General features: G+C 39.9%; 1 long non-coding RNA gene across 1 annotated transcript in view; it reads left to right on the plus strand.

The window, feature by feature from the left end:
* The window catches only part of LOC140518249 (uncharacterized), a 53,835-nt gene that overhangs the window by 1,304 nt on the left and 27,499 nt on the right, over positions 1 to 25,032 (plus strand). The gene's annotated exons all lie outside the window — the stretch shown is intronic.

The raw sequence follows: 25,032 nt of genomic DNA on the forward strand, positions 1-25,032 counted from the left end.
TTTAATTTATGGATGAAGGGAAAGCATTTGTTAGAGTTCTTGCAGGAATCACACTCTTCTCAAAACTCTGGGGTTTATTATTAATATTTTACTAAGATGGTAAAATGCCAGGTGAAAGCTTAAAATGCAATTAAAATTCATATGTATAGCTATACATATACACCCTACCAAATACAACTAATAGTAGTTTTAAAGAAAAGCTTCACTAGTTTTGATACTCTGAATCAAACAGAGTCAGACAAACTCTTGGTTCCAAGGCTTCCTAGTAACTAGAGACTAGACCACCCTGGTCTTTGATTGTTCCATCCTTTGCGGGTGCAGTGTTTGTGTTCCACTGGGTGAATATATGTCTTTGGCTATCTACAACTTCTGTTGGGGGTAAATGCATGAAAGAAAAATATCTATGGATAGACCTGTAATCGTCCACTCTTTAGAAATCTCTCTGGTTGTTTATTTGGGTCTCTGATGACTTTTAATTATACTTAAAAGTCCATTTGTTTATTTCAGAGACAGCACAGAAGAGAAGAGAAAATATCCCACAGCTCTAGTGAGTTTAGTGAGCAGTCTGTCCCTTCTTTTAAGGAACACTGTAAACGACTCAGAAGTGACTGCCAGCTTATTATCTAACTCAGCCTGCAGTGACTTCATGGAAAACAGCAGCAGTACTGTTTGCCAAAAACAAACTCAGGCACATGTATTGACTTTTAAAAAAGGGAGGGAGGAATGAAAAAAAAGAGGAAAAAACAGAAAGAAGAAAGAGGAGAAGGAAAATAGGAAGAAAGGAAGGAGAATGGGAAAAAGAAAGGAGGGAGGAAAGAAGGAAGAGAAAGGAAGGAGAGAAAGAAAGGAGAAAAGAAAGGTGTCTTCTGTTCTCTAGAACAGTGTGGTCTCCCAAATGGGGATGGTGGTTTCAACCTAAGGGACATATGATCAATCAGATGAAGAGTGGGAAGAAGAGGGGTCAAATGCATCCTTACTACAATAGCTAATTGTGGGGCTTGTCATGAACAATGATATGCCAGTTACTTGTAATATTGACACGATTTCTCTCTGCTGTGCAAGCTTCCAACTAACCTCTTCTGAACTGGTTATCCTCCCTAAGGCAGTTATTTCCTAAATTCATCACTGTCCACAGTACCTAGGCAGATACCATTTGGTCAGTTTTGCCCTGCATCCCCACATGACTTCATGACTGTGACAGGCATTCACTAGAAAGGTGGATTTTGCTTTGGGGGTAGTGACTGGTGAGTAAGAACCCCATCTCTTTTTGTTCTGTTGGGTCAATAACACAGGAGAAGAAAGTACAGATGGATTATGATCTGGATCACAGATCTCTTTACATAATCCAAATATCCCCACTCCACCCCCCCCCAAAAAAAACCCACAACAAAAACAAAACCAACAATTTTCTCTTTATAATTCCTTCTTACTGCTAAGGACATCATCATCGTATCAGGTTTTCACAATGTTAATGTCATCTTCAACTCATCAATCTCCCCCACTGCCCTTATCCAATCATTTGTCAAATCTTTTTGGTTCTGTCTTCCCTTTTCTCTTTTCTTTACTCATACAGCTGGAGTATATGGGGTGTTAAGGGAGGACCAGCACCTCTGGTGTGAGGGCTTGTTGAAATCTGTTCAAGGGTGCTCATCCACCTTTGGTATCCAACTGGTCATCCAGCTCTCATCTGTGGCTCTAAGAAGATGTCACATGTGCATCAGCCAACCCTGGTAAAACCATCTCAACAGAAAAGCTAAGGAAGGTTAAGGGTAACTGACAAGCCTCAAACCCATAGGAGAGGTATTCTTTCCCAAGCATGTGAATGAGAATAATTTGTTTTATCAGTCATGAAGGTGACTGAAGCAGGCATAGTAAAGCTTGGTCAGACAGCAAGGAGGCTAAGGTCATCCTCTGAATTCTAGGCCATTTCTAGTTATCCTGACTTTTGTTCTGCACTGGAATTCTATGACTCTGGAAGAGAAAGTGAGGTTGGTCTGACTCACTTCAATCCAATTCACATACAAATCAAGACACCCTCCTATGATGTCACTGGTCCTATTCAAAAGTGAAAGAAAAACAACAGTCACAAAATTTATATATCCACCACACTAATTCAGGACCTCATCTCCTCTGGCCTGGATGCTTACAATAGCCTTCTAATTGTTTTCTGTGTTGTCTAGAGTTTCTCTTCTCTCCAAGTCATTCTCTATATAGCAGTCCATTTGTTTTTGCTAAAGCATGGGTCTTCCTGTGTCACTCATCTGCTCACTTATCTGGCAGTTCCTTATTTAGTCCAGGATAAACTGTTATTTGGTCTCTTTAAATGTACAATCTCATTTTAAAAGTTCTATTTTTATGCAAATTTTATAATTTTCATAATCATTAGTGCAGTAGTGCAGCTATATAGCATAAACAAAAGTAAAACTATTGGGAAGGAGTTAAATGTTTTTGACTGATAAAAGTATTTGGTCAGAAAAATTTATAGACTGCTACTCTAGTTTTCTCAGGAAATTCCCTCTTGATTTGTGTTTGTTTTCTCCAACTACCTCTTTTCAGCATCTAGTTCATGTTCAGGAAAGCCCTGGTATGATATAGCATTCCAGTTGTTTACCAGGAGACATACATTTTTCTGATTTTGAGGATAGGGGAGCAGTTTTGGCTCAGGGATCTTGAGTCCTGTCCTTTCCTTAATACTTTCATATACATCCCTCTACCTCCCCCAGGGAAAGAGATTCCTTCCAAGGAACAATAAATAGGTTTCTCCAATTCAGTTGAAAGGGAATTGGGGCTGGGTGTTCTGTCTTGCTTTGTTTTGATTCCTTTCAGTGAATGCGGAGTTTTGCTGTGTGGGGAGCAACCAACATTTTCTGCAGCTGGTGGAAATTTAGGTTTGTTCCCTCAGAAATGTTCTCTCAGGCTCTCTAGAGTCTCCAGGCAAGAATAATGTTTTGCTTTGTGTATCTAAATGCTGCATACAAGAATATTAGTTTAGTCCAAAAGAAAAAAGTGGTTGAGTTGCTGCTGCAAATAGACCATTCCACTCATCAGATTTAGAGCTGAAAGGAATCTTAGATCTCATCTAGCCTCAAACCATTGTTATAAGGATTTAGAAGTGATATTGCCCAAGGTCACACAAGTAGCAAGCAACAAGATCAGAGTCCAGGTCCTTTGACTACAAATATCAATAATAATAGTTAATATTTACGTGGCACTTTAAGGATGGCAAAGAGCATCACATATGTTATCTCATTCTTCTAACAACCCAATGGAGTAGATACAATTATAATCCTCATCTTATAGACAAGGAACTGAGACTGGGAACAGTTTTCTCCCTCTCATCACTTCTACCTCTTAGAATTTCTAGTTTCTTCCAAAACTCAACTGGAGCATTGCTTTCTACATGAAGTTTTTCCTGAACCCTATGAATCCCAACCCCCAAATAGCTAGTGTATCCCTTGGAATCACATTGCATTTATTTATATGTGTATGTATTGTATTCACCCTCCACCCTACCCTGTAGAATGTAAGATCATTGAGGACAGGAACTATTTCATGTATAGTATTGTAGCCCAGCCTTTTGTCTGTGCCTGGTACATAGGCTCTTACTTTGTCATTGTTTGTCCTTCAATTTTGAAGAGGACCAATGACATCATGGGGTGATGTCTTGTTTTAAATTAACATTTTTATTTAAAACTTTGAGTACCAAATTCTCTCTCCCCTTTTCCCTCCCTGAAATGGTAAGGAATCAGACAGAGGTTATGCATGTGCAATTTATATAACATTTCCATCTTAGTGATTTTGTATGAGAAGACTTGAATAAAAGAAAAAAAGAAAGAAGGAAAGGGAAAAATAACATACTTCCACCTGTATTCCAACAATTTCAGTTCTTTCTCTGGAGGTGGATGGTATGCTTCATCATTAGTCTTTTGGGACTATCTTGAATCATTGTATTGCTGAGAATAGCAAGTCATTCACAATTCTTCACCAAACAATACTGACGTTACTGTGTACTTCACTATGCATCAGTTTGTATAAGTTTTTCCAGATTTTTCTGAAATCATTCTGCTTGTCATATAGCACAGTAATATTCCATTATAATTATATACCACAACTTGTTTAGCCATTCCCCAAGTAATGGGAATCTCTTTGACTTCCAATTCTTAGCCACCACAAAAAAAAGCTCTACAAATAAGTTCTTTCCTTTTTTATGGATGTCTTTGGGATATATATATATATATATGTAGCAGTGGTATTGCTAGATCAAAGGGTATGCACAAAAGATATGTACTTTGAGCATGATTCCAAATTGCTTTCCAGAATGGTTGGATCAGCTCATAACTCCACCAATAGTGCATTAGTGTTCCAGTTTTCTCACATCCCCTCCAACACCCAACATTTCCTTTTTGTCATATTAGCTAATCTGACAGGTGTGAGGTGGTACTTCAGAGTGGGGTGATGTCTTGACTTATATGTTAATTGGGTTTAAGGGAAGGTGAATTGTGAAAAATTGTCAGTCTCACTCTCTCTTCCACAATTATTGAAGTCTAGTGGCAGGACAAAAGTCAGGATGAATGACAATGGTCCAGGAAGCATCTTCAATGTCTAAGTTCTAAGTACTTGCTACCTTCATGGCCACTGGAACAAATTGTTCTCATTTACCCATTCTGCCAGGGTGAGTCTTTACATCATTTGGGTAGACATGCCCCTAACTTACCCATGGGTTTGGGGCCTATAGGTTACCTTCAACCTGGGTTAGCCTGTCTGTGGAGACTGTTTACTGGAGTCTGGCCACTGCATTTCAAAAGCTTCTTAGAATACAGGTGAGAGTTGGGTGAATGTGGATAGGAAAGGTGATTAAGTGACTCTGAAAAAGACTTGGTATGCCCTTACACCAGAGGTGTGAGACCTCCCTGACAACCCTATATATCCCAGGCTCTTACTAAATAATTGTTGATTGATTCCATGGCTATCACTTCACTATTGCTCAGACTTAAAAATTACATTAGAATTACTATTATATTTATTATTATTAATTAAAAATTATATTACTTCTACTTTTGTCAATACTTCAGATATAGGATAGATATCCTCTCTCTGTTGCTACAGACAGTAACTGAAATTTAAATATTATTTTAAGATTTGCAAAGCTCTGTGTTTGTGTTCTCACTTTATCTTTCTAACTACCTTGTAAGTTAGATGATATTATGAGCCCCTTTTAAAAATGAGTAAATGGAGGTCAGAGAGGCTAATGAGTTTCCCAGGGTTACATAGATAATGAGACTTGGTACCAGGTCTATCCTGACTCTGCGTTCAGCGCTCATCCCTGTACACCAAAATACTCAGTCTTCTTGAGTTTTGGGGGCTTAAACATTTATCCTGAGGGGTTCAGCCTTTCAGAGACAGTCCTCTCTGAATTTTAAGCTAGTCCTTGGATGACATACACAAATCCATCACTGGACCCATTCTCAGCCTTCATTGCTGGATATGCCCTGCCAGAGCTTTTATTTTGTCTTGGGAAGCCCAGAGACACCTTCATGGCAATGCAGCATTGGAGACATATGTCAGTAAGAGGAACAACAATTTTTAAAATCCAATCACTGACACACACATAGGCAGCTTGGGGTAGCATACGGAACAAAGACCTTAGAGTTAGAAGACCTGAATTTCAGTCCTCATTCCAACACTTCAATGAGTGGAAGAATGAAAAAAAAATATTTACAATATGGTAAGTGCTGTGCTAAATCCTGTGGACATAAAGAAAAAACAAATAAAACAGTCCCTATAGAACACTGAGTTTCTTAACCTCCCCAAGCCTCAGTTTCCTCATCTGTAAAATGAGAGAGGGTGCACTGAGTGGATTGTTAAGTGGACCCTTCCACCTCTTAAATCCTATCATTGCCTCCTATGGGTGACACTAGTGGCCTTCCCTCCCTCCCAGAGCTGTTGTAAAGAAAGTGTTTTGTAATCCTCAAAGGTCTAGACAATTGGGAACTGTTATTTTTATAGAATCCTTTGAAGTCTAGAAAGAACTTTACAAAAATTATCTCATTGGATGTTCACAAAAACCCTGGAAAGTCAATGATGCTGAGATTAGCACTCTTATTTTATATATGAAGAAGCCATACCTCAGAGGAGACGGTCCCTGGCTTTCTGAGGACCCCAAAGCTAGGAAGGATCAGAGCCCACATAGCAGGTCCTCAGACTCCCAGGTCTATGATGTTCTCCCTCTTCCATGTTGCCTCAGAACAGATGACAAGCTGTTGCTTCAAGAAGGAAATCCACCCCATGGTTGATTTCTTTCAAATTTAATTTTGCAAAGTGGGTTAAAGGTCAGTCCATCTGTACCCAGTCTTTGCTGAGTACAGAACTGGCTTTGTGTACATTAAATGTGCTTTCCGTGGGATAATTAAGCCTTTTGTCTTGGGCCCTACAGGGGCTCTCAATTAGTAACATCCTGGTGCCTATAAGTGACAGGAACTCTTGCAAATGCATGCGTACCTTCTCTGAAATGGCCTGGTTCCACAACATTATGCTGATCCCATGGATATGGCATTCTCAATGACTGGGTTTTAATATGGGGACTATATCAAAATGCCTGGATTCTTTCACATTCAGGGTCCCTGTGGGAGACATGCTCTTATTTCCTATAGTTCGTTGTGTTAATTGAAGCAATAATAATAGTGGCTGGCATTATATGGCCCTTTAAGGGTTACAAAGCCTTTTTACATCCATCATGTCATTTGATTTTCATCCATCCAGTGAAGGAGAAAGGTTGGCAGTTATTACCCCTCTTTTACATACAAAGAAACTGAGACTCAAAGAGATAATGAAGTCACATGACTAAAAAGGGCAGAGCTGGAATTATAAGTCCAACACTCTTCCCATAATGCCATCCTGTTGAACCACTGACAATAAAAAAGCATACTGTGAGAACTGGAAAACAGCCCCTCTTTTTCTTGGGGTCTCTATTTCTTCATTTGTGAAATGTATTTGTTCTAGTGAAAACAATACAGGATTTAGACACTGAGTATTGGGTTCAAATATTGACTCTGGCTGTATATCAAGAATTGTGTGAACTTGGACAAATCATTTCACTTATTTGGGCCTTGGTTCCCTAGTCTATAAAATGAAGGGGTTGGATTAGAGATGATTTTCAATATTCTATGATTCTCTAATTTAGCTATTTGTGAGCAGAGAGTAGCTTTTTGGTTTGTTTTTGGTCTTTAGTGCCTACTCTGGCACTTTATAGAAAGAGCTTAATAAATGTCAAATTGAATTAAGTTGGCGTGCCATCAGGTCTATGCCATACTGGATCCAAGTATACTTAGTTCCTGCAGTGGCACTGGTGTCTTGCTATTCTGTTTCATCAAAACTTCCCCTCCTTCCCACTCCTTCAACATCACACCCTTTGGTTAAACTACATTTCCTGTTGTTCCAGATTCACTTCTTGGGTTGTTCTGGAAACTCAAATTTCAACTCATGCTTTCCTTCTCACCTCTTAGGGTCCTCAGGGGACTTGATTTGGAAGAGTGGCTTCCCTTGGACTAACATATCCTCTACATTTTCTTCATTTCTCCATTCCTAATGAAGCAAGATTCCAAGGATATTCTCCTCTGATTCTTCAGGGCAGAACTCTCAAAGGCAAAGAACATTGAGCACCAGTCCAGAAGGCATATCATCCTAGCTAAGTGCGCAGAGGTTCATCCTCAACCAGGCAGATTTTTTTTAGGGGGTTCGGCTGGTAATAGCTTCTCATGAGAGCATTTCCTAAAGTGTGGAGAGGTTTTCTTTTATATGGGTGAAGGAAGTACCCATTAATGATATAATCATTCCTTGAAGTATCCAGAGGGGAAGGAGGAAGCAAAAAAGGAAGAAAGGAAGGAAGGAAGAGTAATACTGTATGTTATTTTTTTTTGTTTTGGGGATTTTTTTCATATTGACACATTTTTTTTTCACATGTGCTCCCTGGAGGCCTGGCTGTGCCTAACTCCAGATGTGATGCTTTTGAAAATGTAGAGGCTTTGGTGAAAGGGAGGAACTGAGTGTCCTGAGGAGAGCCCTGAATTGAGAAAGAAGCCCTCCCAGGTTGCCCTGCTGTACTTCCTTGCCAGGTTTTCCTTCCTATCGGCCCATTAAGGCTGTTCCAATCTCAAATTTCTCTGGATTTGGGCCTGTCACTTAGGGCCACTGAAGTGAAAAGTTGAATGAGATAGAATGGGACTGGAGGAAACAAACTTCAGGCTATCAAAGGCATTTTTTCTTTACCTAGAGAGACATACAAACATGACATTCCATATACCCACATATGTATATTTTATAATGTATATATATATACATATACCCATGCATGCCTATATATACAAATATATGTATGTATATACATGCATACACACATTGCACATACATATACATGTATATGTGCAACACACACACTTTTATGTATACACAAAATACACGCATATAGTATGCATGCATGCACATACACTGCATATATACAATGTAAAACACTACATATGTATATATGCACAAGATACAAATGTGTACATACATACATGCATTGTATATAATATACACACATACATATATTTATACACACACTCATATACGCAGACATAATACACACATACATGTATGTTCACATACATATATACACATTTGTATAAAGGTACACACACACATACATACATATATATTGCTTAGGTCACAATTCCTAGAAAGTTGTGACAAATGTGATCAGTTTTGGAAAACAAGATCAGACCCATCCCTTGGTTTTATTTTGGTAGCTTATATCATTCCCTCACTCCTCCCTCATTAGGACAGGAATAATTTCTTATTTTAACTTTATATGTCCTCCAAGATTTGATGTAGATTGCTCTCTACATTGTAGGCAACTCATATTTTGGGGGAGAGGACAAAGGACTTGCATTTATGTGATCTTGAGTTTAATGTCTTTATTTCTCTGATATCAGTTTCTATATACACACACACTTAGTAGTAACTTCATGGAATTGTTATGTTGTAAACCTTAAAGTGTTATAGAAATAGGAACCTTTATACTTTGATACAGCTCCTATGACCATCACCACCACCATGACCACCATCTCTCCTATACCCTTTTTAAAGCCATTTTTACTGTGGGAAGTGCCATAGCAGAATGGGAAGAGTGCTGAATTTGGAATTAGTGAACCTGGGTTCAAATTCCAGTCCATTCATTTAGTAACTGTGTGACCCAAGACAAATCACTTTACCTTCATTTCCTCATCTGTAAAATAAGGATGTTGGATCACATGCCTTCTCTGCTCCCTTCTGGCTCAAATTCTATGATTCTATCATTCTAAGAAAGGACACTGATCTGAGGCAAAAATAATTGCTTACATTTATTTAATGTTTTACCGTTTGTGAAACTCTTTACATACATGATTTCCTTTAAGCCTTCTATCATTCCTGTGAGGTAGGCAGTAAGATATTATTTTCCTCATTCTATAGCCTCTCCTTTCAAGACTTCAGTTTCCTCATCCATATGTACTGGGGGTGACCAGGGGAGATCTGTTCCCTTTCCTTTTCCTCTGTTGCATTGTCACTCAGCTAGTAAGTAGTAGAGGTGGGCTCAAACCAAGGTTCCCCCCAACTACAGGTCTAGGAAATCATGATGTGTTCAATAATACTTGTACAGTTGATCTTAAGACTTAGCAGAGAAATAAGGTTTAGGATGATGAAATGATTGTCAATATTAGTTCAGAACAATCGGTCAGGAAAGAAAAGGACAAGGTGCAACCACTTCTGTCAGGGTGATCACTTGAGGCTGGGTCATGAAGGAGGAGGACAAGATTTCTATCTTGTCACCATATTCATATCTCTTCTATGTACATGCAACTTGACAAGGTCACAGCTGTAACAGTCAATCCAAGGGGACCACTCCAGATCACATTGTTTTAGAGACTATGTGCTGGAGCCAGCTTGAACCAGCTTGGGAACTGATTGTTATATTTTCAATGTGAACATTTATACCTTCGAAATTAGCAAATGCTACATATCTGGGCTTGGTTTATTGTTTTATTGATCGTCTAGACTTAAGAAAGTAATGAAAAAATGTTAATAAATAATGCAGATTACTTAAAAGCATATCATGGGTACTAGAAAGCTTGTTAAACATTTACTGGCACACCTCTTTTTAGAGAGGAAATGTATTATTGTGGAAAGAGTATTGGACTTGGGGTCAGGAGACCAAGATGACCATAGATAGGTCACTTTCCTTCCACTATCTGCCTCCCACCTACAGTTCCAGAAATTTCATATTACTGTTGTGTTTATTGTACAGCTCATACAGACCCTCTCCAGACTGTTAGAACCCTTAATTTTCTTAGAGGTTCAGCTCAAATACCTCCTCCTACACAAAGTCTTTGCTGATGCTCAAGTATCAGTGTACTCTATTTTCCTAATTACTTTGTATTAAACCAAGCTATTTATTTCCTTTTTCCCAAGTAAAAGGTAAGCTTCTTGAAGATAAGGGCTATTTCATTTTTATCCTTGTGACCTCACTGTCTAACACAATGCCATGTATGTAGTGAGAGTTTAATAAATATTTGTTGAATTGAATATATTTGTATGTCAATTAGGAAGAATACTCTTGACATCTGGCCAGGAGGCAGCGAATATAGGGACCAATACACACTCAGTCAGCTCTCTCTGCTTTCTTGTATTGAAACCCCAAGGTTTCAACCAATGTTGGCTGATAGGCTATATTATTCATTTCATGGCCTTTTTAGTGATACTAGAGTTAATGACCTCTAAAATCTTTTCTAGTTCTAAATCTATAATATAATGGTCCCTTGATAATAACACAGACAGAGTGCCCCATGGTGCAGTGGTTACAGCACTGGGCTTAAAGTCAAGAGATTGAAAGTTGAACTCTGGCTCTGTGCCACTAACTCTCTGTGTGATCTTGAGTGTCCTCTTTCAGTACTTGTTTCCTTATTTGCATGTGATGGGGCTAATTAGGAAATGTGCTTTGCCTCTTCTCCTCCTTTCCTTCTTCTGCTAGATTGGAACCTCTGCAACTTTATCTCAAAGCCTGTTCCATGGGATGACCCCAAAGGTCCCAGTACAGCACATTGCAGGGTTGCCCTGATCAACCCTATTATGTTTTTGGATTGGAGCCTGTGAGTTCCATCCCATGGAGCATTTGTAGCTATGAGTTTGGGCCTATTCCAACAGATGATGGATCTCCTCTGATTACCCTCATTACATGTAAAATCAGAGAATTATAATAGCTAGTCTCTAAGGCTAGGTCCAGCCTTAAATCTATGATCCAGAGTGCTCACAAGGTAAATGTAGTCACTGACAAATAGCCTGAAGAATGGTGACCTTGCATGTTGATCATTTGAAGTCATTGCCTTTAGTGGAGGTAGCATGAAAAAAGATTGGAAAGAGTGTAATTAAACTTTTTTTTTATTTAACTTTTAACATTTATTTTCACAAAATTTTGGGTTACAAATTTTCTCCCCTTTTATCCCCTCCCCCCCCCAAACCCAAGCATTCTAATTGCCCCTGTGACCAATCTGCTCTCTCTTCTATCCTCCCTCTCTGCCCTTGTCTCTGTCTTCTCTTTTGTCCTGTAGGGCCAGATAGCTTTCTTTACCCCTTAACCTGTATTTCTTATTTCCTAGTGATAAGAACATTACAGTTGATCCTAACACTTTGAGTTCCAACTTCTTTAGCTCCCTCCCTCTCCACCCCTTCCCTTTGGAAGACAGACAATTCAATATAGGCCAAATCTGTGTAGTTTTGCAAATGATTTCCATACTAGTTGTGTTGTATAGGACTAACTATATTTCCCTCCATCCTATCCTGTCCCCCATTGCTTCTATTCTCTTATGATCCTTTCCCTCCCCATGAGTGTCGACCTCGGATTGCATTCTCCTCCCCGTGCCCTCCTCTCTATCCTCCCCCCCACCCTGCTTGTGCCCTTGTCCCCCACTCTCCTGTATTGTGAGATAGGTCTTCCTATCAAAATGAGTATGCATTTTATTCTTTCCTTTAGTGGAATGTGATGAGAGTAGACCTCATGTTTTTCTCTCCCCTCCCCTCTTTATCCTTCCACTAATAAGTTTTTTGCTTGCCTCTTTTATGAGAGATAATTTGCCCCATTCAATTTCTCCCTTTCTCCTCCCAATATTTCTCTCTCACTGCTTGATTTCATTTTTTTTTTTAAGATATGATCCCATCCTCTTCAATTCACTCTGTGCACTCTGTCTCTATGTATGTGTGCGTGTGTGCATGTGTGTGTGTGTGTACTCCCACCCAGTACCCAGATACTGAAATGTTTCAAGAGTTACAAATATTGTCTTTCCATGTAGGAATGTAAGCAGTTCAACTTTAGTAAGTCCCTTATGACTTCTCTTTGCTGTTCACCTTTTCATGGTTCTCTTCATTCTTGTGTTTGAAAGTCAAATTTTCTTTTCAGCTCTGGTCTTTTCATCAAGAAAATTTGAAAATCCTCTATTTCATTGAAAGACCATTTTTTCTCCTGAAGTATTATACTCAGTTTTGCTGGGTAGGTGATTCTTGGTTTTAGTCCTAGTTCCTTTGACTTCTGGAATATCCTATTCCATTCCCTTCGATCCCTTAATGTAGAGGGTGCTAGATCTGGTGTTATCCTGATTGTATTTCCACAATATTTGAATTGTTTCTTTCTAGCTGCTTGCAATATTTTCTCTTTCACCTGGGAGTTCTGGAATTTGGCCACAATGTTCCTAGGAGTTTCTCTTTTTGGATCTCTTTCATGCGGTGTTCTGTGGATTCCTTGAATATTTATTTTGCCCTCTGGTTCTAGAATCTCAGGGCAGTTTTCCTTGATAATTTCATGGAAGATGATGTCTAGGCTCTTCTTATGATCATGGTTTTCAGGTAGTCCCAGAATTTTTACATTGTCTCTCCTGAATCTATTTTCCAGGTCAGTTGTTTTTCCAATAAGATATTTCACATTATCTTCCATTTTTCCAATCTTCTCTCTATGTTCTGTGATATCTGTCTTTCTCACAAAGTCCTTAGCATCCATCTGTGCCATTCTAGTTTTGAAAGAACTATTTTCTTCAGTGAGCTTTTGAATCTCCTTTTCCATTTGGCTAATTATGCTTTTGAAAGCATTCTTCTCCTCATTGGCTTTTTGAACCTCTTTTGCCAATTGAGTTAGGCTAGTTTTCAAGGTGTTAATTTCTTCAACATTTTTTTGGTTCTCCTTTAGCAGGGAGCTGATCTGCTTTTCATGCTTCTCTTTCATCCCTCTCATTTCTCTTCCCAGTTTTTCCTCCACCTCTCTAACTTGATTTTCAAAATTCTTTTTGAGCTCTTCCATGGCCTGAGCCCATTGGGTGGGCTGGGACACAGAATCCTTGATTTCTGTGTCTTTGCCTGATGGTAAGCATTGTTCTTCCTCATCAGAAAGGAAGGGAGGAAATGTCTGTTCTCCAAGAAAGTAGCCTTCAATAGTTTTATTTCTTTTCCCTTTTCTGGGCATTCTCCCCACCCAGTGACTTGACCTCTGAATATTCTCCTCCCAGCCAACGTTTGGGGACTGAGATTCAAATGCTCCTCCCCCCCTTAGGGCTTTTGGCGGGGGCAGGGCTGCTATTCAGTGTGAGAATTAAGTTCAGGTGGTCAGGTCGGGGCAGGGCCGCCTCTCAGGCTCAGTTCCCTCAGGGGGTTTATGTACAGACCTTCCACAATGGATCCAGGCTCCCGCCCGCTTGGGGAGCCCTTGTCTGCAGCCGCCTCTCAGCTTCTATCTCCCGGGGGGGGCCGAGCCATGGGGGCACCCCACTTCCCTCGATCCGCCAAAGAGACTCTCTCACCGACCCCCGTCACCTGAGGGTGGAGGGGCTTGTGCTGCCACTGGAGCTCTTGTCCCCGTAACCCGCTCGGATCTTTTCCTCACGGTGTCGCGGCCGCTGCAGGGCTGCCCTCTGCTCCCAGTCCCGGCGCCCAGTCCGCAGCGTGAAGGACCCCCCGCGAGAGGTTTGCAGGTCTCTCCGGAACAGAAATCTCCCTTGCTCCAATATTCCGTGGCCTCTGGGTGCAGAATTCACCGTGAGTTGGTCCTCTCTAGCCGTTCTGTGGGTTGTGGGTTCGGAGCTATGTGTATGTGCGTCTTTCTACTCCGCCATCTTGGCTCTGTAATTAAACTTGTTAAGGCAAAACCCTGGGGTTACTAGAGAGAGCTAGCTGAGAGTTGGTTGCATTTTAAATTTGTATAGCTACTTCCTCCCAAGAGCTTTATGAGTGTGAGATCATTTAGCTGCAGAACCATAGAAACTTAGAGCTAGACTTTAGATGTCAGTTGGTCCATCTATACCTGATATAGGTCTCTCCTCAATGTAGTCCCTGACATGTGTTCAGCCATCTTCTGCTTGATGACCTCCAGAACTGTTGGGCTCTATCAGTTTGAATGGAGACATAAAAAGCTTACTTATAGAATCTGAGGAAGGAGCTAGGAGGTTATGTTGTATGCAAGTATACAAAAAAAATGACCCCTAACAATGGACTAATTCTAGTAATAATCATAATAGCTTCTATTTACATAATACCTTAAGGTTTGTGCCTTGATTCAATAATCTTGGGAGGTAGGTGCAGTTATTATCCCCATTTTATGGTTGAAGATACTGAGGCAGACAAAGGTTTTTTTTTTTTTTTTGTTTTTGAGAAAGGGGGAAGAGAATAAGCATTTAATATTATACTATGTTCCAGGCACCATGCAAAGTGCTTTACATGTATTGTCTCATAGTGAAATGACTTGCCCAGGGTCATCCAGCAGATTTGAACTCAGGTCTTTCTGACTCCTGATCAATGCTCTATCAATCATGCTACCTAGTAAGATGGAATTTAATACAACTAAATGTAACAGCTTACATTTAATTAAAAAAAAAACCTTCACAAGGTGGGAGAGGTGAGCTTTCTATGTCTCCATTTAAACTGATAGAGCCCCACTGTTCTGGAAGTCTTTGAGGAGAAGATGGCTGAGCACCTGTCAGGGATGACATTGAGGAGATGCCTACATCAGGTACAGATGGACCAGCTGACATATAAGGTCTAGTCCTAGATAACAATTGCTTTCAAAAAAATCTGGGAGTGTGCATGGAATGCTAAATCACTATGAGTCAACAGTGACTAACACATGGTGGTTAGAAAAGCCACTGTGTGGCATTAAGTCTTGTCTGTAATGGAAGAGGTGATAGTTCTCCTGTACCTGGTGCTATAGAGCTTTTCCCTCCAGAGAACCAATTGTTAAACTTTTACTAGCACACCCCTGGGTCAGTGAGACCCAGAAATGGACACAATTTGGAGGATGGTGTTCAGTTTTAGGTGCTACATTTTAGGAAGGACATTGATATAAAAGAGAATATCTTGATTAAGGTTATTAGAACATAAGAGAATTGCAGACCATGGCCTAGGAGGGGCTTGAAAGAGAGGTGATATGTGGCTTGATCAAGGAATATGACAGCTGTCCATGGTAGCCATCTTCAAGTATTTGAAGGATTGTCATATGAAAGGTGGATTAGCTTTACTCTACTTGGCTTCAAAGAGTAGGACTAAGAACAATGAGTAGAGATCGGAGGGCTTATTAATAATAGGTAATATTTCTATATGCTTTAAAGCTTATGAAATATCTTATATACATTATCTCATAGTGGAAAGAGCAAGAGTCCTGAAGTTTGAGGACCAAGGTTCAAATCCTGCCTGTGATACTTACTGTCTCAGTGACCTTGGGCAAGTCATCAACTTTCTTTTGAGCCTCTCAGGTCCCCTCTAACTCCTCAATGTTATAGTTCTCTTAACAATTGTTTTGGCATAGTTAGTCAGTCGTTTTTCAGTCATGTCCAACTCTCTGTGACCCCTTAGCAAAGATGTTGGAGTGGTTTGCCATTCCTTCTTCAGCTCATTTTACAAATGATGAAACTAAGATAGACAAGATTAAGTGACTTGCCTAGGGTCACACAACTAGTAAGTCTTTGCAGTCAGATTTGAACTGGGAAAGATGAATCTTTCTAGCTCCTGATCTGGCATTCTATCCACTGTACCACCTGGCTGCCAGAGAGTTACTATGGTTTTATTATCCTGATTTTACTGAGGAGGATACTCAGGATTCAAGAGGACAAGTAAAATTTGAATGCAAGTATTATCTGACTCCAAGTTCATCTCTCTTTGTCTTAGAATATGTAACAGATTTGGTTCGATACAAGGAAAAACTCCCAACTGTCAGCTGCATCCTAGATTGGGAGACCTTGGAAGGTAGTAGCTTACTAGGGTGTACTGGCAAATGTTTAACAACCCCTTCTCTGGAAGGAAAAAAAATGTACATAGACACACTTTTAAATTTAATCTGAATTATAAATATCCTTACCATCACTTTCAACAAACAAAGCAAGCCCTGATTTGTAGAGCTTGCTGATTTGTAAAACATAGATACAAACGCTTATACTGAAAATATAACTAATGGTTTTTGTGAGAGGATTTGTGATGGCTCCAGCACACATCTGGTTAGCTTTCACTGGAGGTCTTTAAGTGAATAAATGCCTACTTGTAAGGCATATCTTAGAAGTGGTCATTCCTACGCAGGAAGGAGCAAGGCCACATGGCCTTGTAACAGCATGGACTCTGGCATACACAGGAGGACCTGCTGTACAGGTTCTTTCTAAAAGGAAAGGCATCTTTTGAGGGGTCCAGAATTTACTTTAATCAAGCACATGTATCATTCACTTAGTTCAGGGAAAAAAGTCAGCACCCTGAACTTCAGAGAAAATATAAACAGAGAAATAAATACCAAGAGACAGGGCTTCCAACTGGCTAACCATAAACAATACATACATCAGAGATCAACAGACAGATTCAACTATCTGACCATTATATACATAGATCATTATCAGAGAGAGAAGCATCAACATTTGAATTTTCAAAGCCAGGGTGGAGGGGTGGCCCTCCTTAGTGGCTACTCAGAGTCTCATCTGGCCAAACAAAAACTTCCAACGAGTAAGCCCCAAAACAAAACCTCACCTCAGAGTATATGTACACTTTTCAGAGCCAGAGGACATAACAACCCTGGAGAGCCAGTGCCTCATTAGAAATTAACAAAAGGTTTGGGCCTTCCTACAAAACAAATCTCCCTTAATTAAGCTTCCCTTAATGGGCAGGCCCATTAATGGGTGAAGATCTTTAACTCTCATTAACATAATTAACATTACAGGTCTCTGAGATCCTTCCAGTTCAGAGATTCTATCAACCCCCTCCCTATTGAGGCAGTCTATAATAAAAATAATGGTTTCCATTTAACCATAGTATGTGATACATGGTGAAAATATGATTACTCACAATTTAGAGAGGAGGAAACTGGGGTTTAGACTGCCCCACAGTCCATGAGTGGCAGGGGTGGGACTCTATCTAAGGCCTTGGGGACTCCAAATCCAGGACTCTTTTTCACTCTACCTTGCTGTCTTTCAGTTAGGACATGCTTTCCTTACCATATTCCTGTGGGGTGCAAATATTATTTTCTTTTTACTAAAGAAGAAACTGAGGAGCATAGGTGTCAGTGATTTGTGTAGAGTCATGTGATATTTCCTGGCCACATGACTAGTAAGTCTTTTGCCCTAGATTCTTAGAAAACATTCAGTTAAGTGCACAATTGTCTGATACTGTTGATAAAATGGGAAAGGAGAGGTCAGGATTTTTCACATGGATATTTCCATAGCACAGCTGTGACCACAGCATTCCCCTATTCAAAAAGCTCAGCTAGTTCCCTCTGTACATAAGGACTGAATACAAACTCAGCTGTTTGACTTTGAAAGCCTTTCACAGACTGACTCAACATTATTTTTTTAGGCTTAATGCATGGTATTCACCTGCTTCATTTAAGTACCAGCTAAAATCTTCTACAAGAAACCTTTCCCAATCCCCCTTAATCTTAGTGCCTTAGTTTGGTTGAATATATACAATTTGACCCTATTTATATTTTGTTTATACTTAGCTGTTTTCTTGCTCTCTCCCCCATTAAACTGTAAGCAACTTGAGATCAGGGACTATCTTTTCTCTTTCTTTGTGTTCTTAGTGCACAATACCTGGCACTTAATTAAGACTTGTTGACTGTGCCAAACTGGCTTCCTTGTTATTTCCTGTCCATCCATTCCATCTGTTAGCTCTTCATATTTGCACCACTAACTCCACATCTTAATTTCTTCATCCCCTCTGCTTTCTAGGATCCCTAGGGGATCTTCCTCCAAACCTCTGCTTAGTTGTCACCTCCAACAGGAATCTACATATCCCTACTTGTCAACACCACCTCCCATCAGAAATTACTACGTATTCACGCTATGTGTTTTGTATTCATTTATGTCCATACATGCCATTTTTTCTCAATAGGGTATAAGCTGCTCAAGAGCAAGGGACTATGATACTTTTGTTTTTGTATTGCTAGCAGCTACCACAGTATCTGGCATATAGTAGGTATTAAATAAATGCTTGTTGAATATAATTAATTGGCTCTATAGCTGGAGGACCTGGAATTCAATACCCAACTCTGACACAAAATTGTGATTTTGGGCAAATGGCTTAACTTCCTTGGGTCTCAGTTTTTTCATCTGTAAAATGTAGGGATTGGACTAGATGTCTTCTAATGTTCCAAGTTCTAGATCTATGTTTTACTCCTGAAGTAATCAAGGATGTTTCATGGGCCTTGAAGAGGGTCTCTCCTCCTTTTGGGAAATGGACCTAATCTAACTAGTCTTCATCATGTGCATAGGAAATAATAGTAATAATTAGCATTTTTATGGCACTTTTTGCCATACAATGCAAATATTATCTCATTTTATCTTTGTAACAATGCTGGGAGATAGGTGCTATTGCCATTTTACAGATGAGGGAACTGAGGCAGACAGAGGTTAAATGACTTACCTAGGGTTATGCAATAGTTTCTGAGACTAGACTTGAGCTCAGGTTCTATCTGATCTCAAATTTTCTTTGATATCTTAAGATACCTTAAGAAAAACGAAGAAGAAAGAAAGTCAGAGAAGCTTTGGAATATCAGATTCTCTTTCATGAGAAGCAAAATGGGAAATTCCATGCTCAAAATGACTTGCCACTTGTCCAAGCTGTACTTCCAGATCTAGATGCCAACTTCTCCCTAGTACATAGGAATGGTGTCTTGTGATTTGAATGGTGTATAGTGCTCCCAAGGCAGGTTGGCACCTTTTGTACAACTTTGAGTCTTAGGGAGTTGCTTAGAATAATAAGAGATGGGGTGACTTGACCAAGGTCATATAGTTGCTATAGGTCAGAGGTGGAATTTGAACCTAGGTTTTCCTACCTCTGATGACAGCTTTCTGTATACTTTGCTCCTCTTCTCCCCTTGTGATGCACTCTTGTTGAATGTTATACGTGTGTGTGCATGTATGTGTGTGTGTATGTGTGTGTGTGTGTGTGTGTGTGTGTGTGTGATAAGGCATTGCCCATAGCATCAGTCTCATAGCCCATTATAGATGAGGCAAGGGAGCTCTCATTCATTCATCAGGAGAATCTAATGAATGGATTAGATTCATTAAACTTCAGGGATGTTAGATTCCCATGAGACCTGGGCTTGGATGCAGCAATTGCTTTGGGAGATATGTGCTGGGATAAAGATGAAGAAAAAATATGTGGGTAGCTCTGCTATGGCATCAGCAGCTATGGGTTCCTGACCAGCCTAGAGTCCATTAGATAAATACCTGAACTTGAGTAATATCTGTAGGTCTTAGATATCTTCTTAGCTCTGATGACTGTTTGAAAGGTATCACTTCCTGCTGGTGGCTCTGCTAAGTAAACTTTCATCTCGGAATTATCTGTCTCTAGTTCTTTGTCTTTCACAAACTATGATGTTATTGACCTCTTCTATCTTGGACACTGCTATCTTTCTGGTTCAGACCCTTGTCACCTCATGACTGGATTATTGCAACAGCCTGCTGCTTGGTCTACGTGCCTCAGATCTCTCCCTACTCTAGTCCATCTCCCACTCAACTGTCAAATTCATCATCCTAAAATAAAAGTCTTATCATGTCACCTGTTCTATTCAATATACTCCAGTGTCTCGCTACTACCACCAGGATCAAACATAAAATCTTCTGCTTGGCTTTCAAAGTTCTTTATAACCTAGCCCCTTCCTACATTTCCAGTTTCTTATACTTCATTCTCCATTCACTCGGTGATGCAGTGACACTGGTCTCCTTATTGTCACACACACACACATACACACACACACACACACACACACACATACGACACTCCATCTTCCAAATCAGAGCATCCTCACTGGCATTCACCCGCCATGCCTGGAGTTCTCTTTTCTCATCTCTACCTCCTAGATTTTCAGGATTTCTTTAAGTCTCAGCAAAAATTCTACCTTCTGCAAGAAGCCTTTCCCAGTCCTTTTTAATCTTAGTGACTTCCTTCTGAAACTACCACAAATTTATTCTGTATATTATCTTGTTTGTTCATAGCTGTTGGCACATTATCTCCCTTGTTAGACTGTGAACTCCTTTAGAGCAGGGATTCTGTGTGTGTGTGTGTGTGTGTGTGTGTGTGTTTCCCTTTTAAAAATTCCTAGCACTTAGCACAGTACATATTAGATTCTTAATAAATGCTAGTCTGACTGACTCTTGATTGTCTTTTTCACAGAAACCTTCCAACTCTCAGTCCTATGAATCCATTATTCTTTGTACTTAGCTCACTCTCCCTTATATAGTAGAGATTTGTAAGACTTGCTACTTGTTTTACCTTAACTTCCTTAAGCCTCAGTTTCTTCATTTGTAAAATGACAGAGTTGGAAATGATGACTTCCAAGGGCCCTTCCAGCTATCTGTTTGTGATCCTCTAGCTTCCCCTCCATTACATTGTAAACTACAGAAGAAGAGTTCAACTCAATTCAAGAAACATGCACTCATAAACAAAAAGAGCTATATCCTTCTTTGTGTCACCTTGACCCCACCTAGCTTGTGCTGTGGGTGAGTGGTACTCAGGATATGAATGAATGAGAATTTCACCTGTCAGACCCCAGAAAAAGAGAGTAACTCCGCATCCTTCAGATAGATTAAAAGATGCAGCCCAGTTCTAGCTACACAACCAATACAAAGAGGCTGCTCCCACCCACGTGGTAGGGGAATGCAGAATATCTTCTCCTAGTAGCAAGTGCCTGGCATCTCCCACATAGATGCTTCCATCTTAGGTGACTTGGGCATTCGCTATTCATTTTAGGTAACAATGACTTAAAGGGAAGAGGTAACAATGCTGTAAAAGAGAAAGGTAATCAGACTTGGAGTCAGAAACGTAGGAGAAGAGATTCTCTTGTTATCAATTCTCTCTCTGATCTTTTAGCAAATCACTTCTTTTCTCTTGGCCTCATTTTTCCCAACTGTAAAATATTGGAGTTGAACTAGAAGCCCTTGAAGGTACCTTCTAATTCTATTAGCCCAGCAAGCTAGTACATATCAGTACCAAGTCTTAAACTCAGACTTTTGAACTTGAAGACTAGGATCCTTTCCAATCTTTGTAGTACTTCCCCATCCAAGCTTTACTCCTTGCTCCCACCAGAAGATGGTGGTGAATGTTTCTGTATCTCTGATTCCTTTCCCTGCCCTTCTCCATTTCTACTGTAGGTTGAAGTCGCTCGGACTGACTTTTTGTGATTCTGGCCACCTACCTCAGGCTCTCAGCAAATCTTTAGTTTGTTCTGTTGGTGCTTTTTTGTTGGGAAGTAGCTTTAGTCTCTGCATTCTATTTTTTTGTTCCTTACACCGGTGCCTTTTTCTTGAAGGGAAGGCAAGAGCTTCCTTAAGATTAGGCTGATTGTGGCTCAAGAGGAATAACACTATAACTTTTCACACATGCCTTAATTCTGTTTTAGAAATGGGGAGAACTGAAACCCAGAGAATTGAATTACTTGTCCAGAATCACAAAGACTGGTTGTGACTTGCTGAGCCTTTTGGTGCCTGTGGTTACCCAGGTGAACAAAAGAGATGGCATTTCCAGTTGTTCCACTTAATATAATAAAAAATACTATATAATATAATATATATAATATAAAACCTGGGAAGATCAGAGAGGGAGACAATAACCCACCTCTCACACCTGCTGGCTTTGTCAACATGGGCAAATCTATTACCACCTGAGGCTTCTCTTTCTGTAGCTGTGAAATGAGGATGTCTTCTTATAGATAAGAGATAGCAGGATAAGAGCAGCAAGGACAGCTGGGTGGTGCAGTAGATAGAGCACCAGGTCTGGAAGCAGGAAGACTCATCTTCCTGAGTTCAAATCTGGCCTCAGACACTTTCTAGTTGTGTGACCCTTAACTGGGAGTCACTTAACCCTGTTTAACTCAGTTTCCTCATTTGTAAAATGAACTGGAGAAGAAAATGGCAAACCACTCTAGTATCTTTGCCAAGAAAACCACAAATGAGGTCACAAAGGGTTGGACATGACCAAAATGACAAGATAAGATACATGAACATTTGAAAAAACCTAAAAACCTTATATACATTTCTATTATGATTGCTGTTAGAACACTGCCCCAAGCAACATTCATTAAGCAACAGTATTATCAAGATGTCACTTTCCTCAGATCTGTAAAATACCTGTACTACTGACTTTCACAGAACTGTCAGGAGGGAAGTCATTTGTGTCCTAAAATGTCAGATTGGAAAGGACCTTGAAAATCATGTAGTTCCACCTCTTCATTTTAGAGATGAAAGAACTGAGACTTGGGGAGTGGTTGTAACTTGTCTGAGGTTAGCCAGGTAGGAAATAGGGAAGTTGGAATTTGCTGTTGTGTTTGTCCTTCATTGCTGAAGAAGACCATGCCATCAGAGAAATGATGACATGACTTGCACTTGACTTTGTTTTGAGTGAGGGAGGGCTGTGCAAGTCACCAGCCTCACTTTCTCCTCCTGAGCCATTGGGATCCAGTGACCAGATATTTATCAGAATGACTGGAGATGACCCAGAATGCACTGGGAGACCTTGGCCCCTTTATGGCAAGTTGGAATTTAAAGTAGAGTCAGAGGAGCTAGAAGGACCTCACTCTGCAGTTGAGGAAACAGACCTAGGGAAGTGAAATGACTTGCCGAAGGCCACACAGCTAGTAAATGTCAGAGCTGGGTTTGAACCCAAGCCCTCTGACTCAGCAACATCTTTCTTTTGCAACATTTCGTTGTGTGATAGTCCCATGACTCCAAATTAGTGCTTTTTTACTGTGTCATAATGCCTTTCAAAAAGCCCATTGTTAAATACCAAACTGTGCTATTATTCTGCATCTGGTCTTTCTTCCTGTGATCAGCCAGGCTCAGTCCTATTGTGTTTCAGATTAATTCCACTTGGGCAGATCTGGCTTTGGAACTGAGAGGAAAGAATGAGGACTTCAAGACTGGAGCATTAGCTGGAGAGATAGTATCCCCAAATCTGCCCAGGCCTTAACATGTTGAGACAGAAAGAATTGGTGACACAGGGGCAAGAAGTGAATGGAGAAGACTGAAAGAAGAGACTTAAAAGAAGAAAATAGAAAGAGGAATGACGTTACCAGTTTTACCCACCCCTCCAAGCAATCAGGGAAGTTCCAAGCAAAGGTCTGGTCTTTTCCCAGCATATTCTCCCCTTGCTTGTCCAATAACATACACCCACTTTCTTTTATCTAAATATTTCCTATATCCTAATCTTTGACCCCCAAAAAAAGAGACTGGAAGTTACCTAAAGATAATGAAAATTTAAGTTAAAGCAGACAGTCAAAGATGTGCCTGAGTTAGACATTTTCCTAGTTGGGAGCATTGAGTTATTGTTAGCGTATTAACTTTTCATCTGATTTAAAAATTTCATAAAATAAAGCAAAGGCTATGGGAAACTGAGAGCCACTGCATATTCTCTAGGTTAAAAATTGAACTAATTGTTATATTAGATGTGGCTGATTGATCATCCAGAGAAAAGAGCCTGGAGAGTAAAGGACAGTGACTAGAGAAAAGATCATATCCTAAAATACCTAGGGAAGAGATAGAAAAAGTCTGGGAAGGATTCAGTTCTGCTCTTTCTGAGCAGGGGAAGGGAAGCAGAAAGTACTTGCTAGCCACATCCACATTCCACAGCAACACCCATTGGTGTGACATGTAATTTAGACCCTTTCTAGCACTGAAATTCTATGATATATGATTCTAAGTCCCCTTCCCAGCCCTGACATTCTGTGTTCCATGATTTTAAGGCCTCTTCTAACTAAGAAATTCTGTGACTATGCTGGTAGGTCAAATAAACATACAGCTTTTGTATTTGGGCATTGTGACCACCCAATACAATGGCTATTTGAGATTGCCTTGTTCCTATGGCTTTCAGTTTATATGAGCTGTGTCCTTATAAGATTTCTGGTACTTCCTGCCTCAGCTGGGGCTAGGAATGCTTCCAGTACAAAGTCTTCCTTGTCTGATCTTCCTGTCCCAGTGGGGATCGATCACAACAATGAGGTGTGTGGAAAATGATGGAAAATTTTATTCCAACTTGACCTAACAAATCCTTAAACAAAACAAAACATGATTTTTGTTGTTGTTTGTTTTGAGATTTTGGTCTCTTCTCTGCAACTTCTTCTTTTCTTGGAACTCAGTCAACCTTACTGTCTGCTTAAGACATTTTTTAAAGGCTAATGACTATCTTACTTTAGAACTATTGGTAGGCTTTGGTGATGGATAAAGGGAGAGTAACACCTTCCTTGTGACTCACATCGTAAGAAGACATGAAAGGTTAATTTGACAAGTTCTGGCCCCAGTTGTTTTGCAGTCAATGTTCATTGTTAGCTAGAGATAAATGAAAATTTAAATTAAAATCAGAGAGCCAAATCTGTGTCTGAGGTAGATGTTTTCCTAGTTGAGGGCTCTGAGTTCTTATTAGTGCATTAACTTTTCATCTAACCTAAAACTCCATAAAATAAAGCAAGGGACCATGGGAACCTTGTCATACTATGTATATATACATATGTGTACATCTATACAT

The sequence above is a fragment of the Notamacropus eugenii genome, chromosome 1, assembly GCF_028372415.1.
Source record: "Notamacropus eugenii isolate mMacEug1 chromosome 1, mMacEug1.pri_v2, whole genome shotgun sequence".
NCBI classification, from domain to species: Eukaryota; Metazoa; Chordata; class Mammalia; order Diprotodontia; family Macropodidae; genus Notamacropus; species Notamacropus eugenii.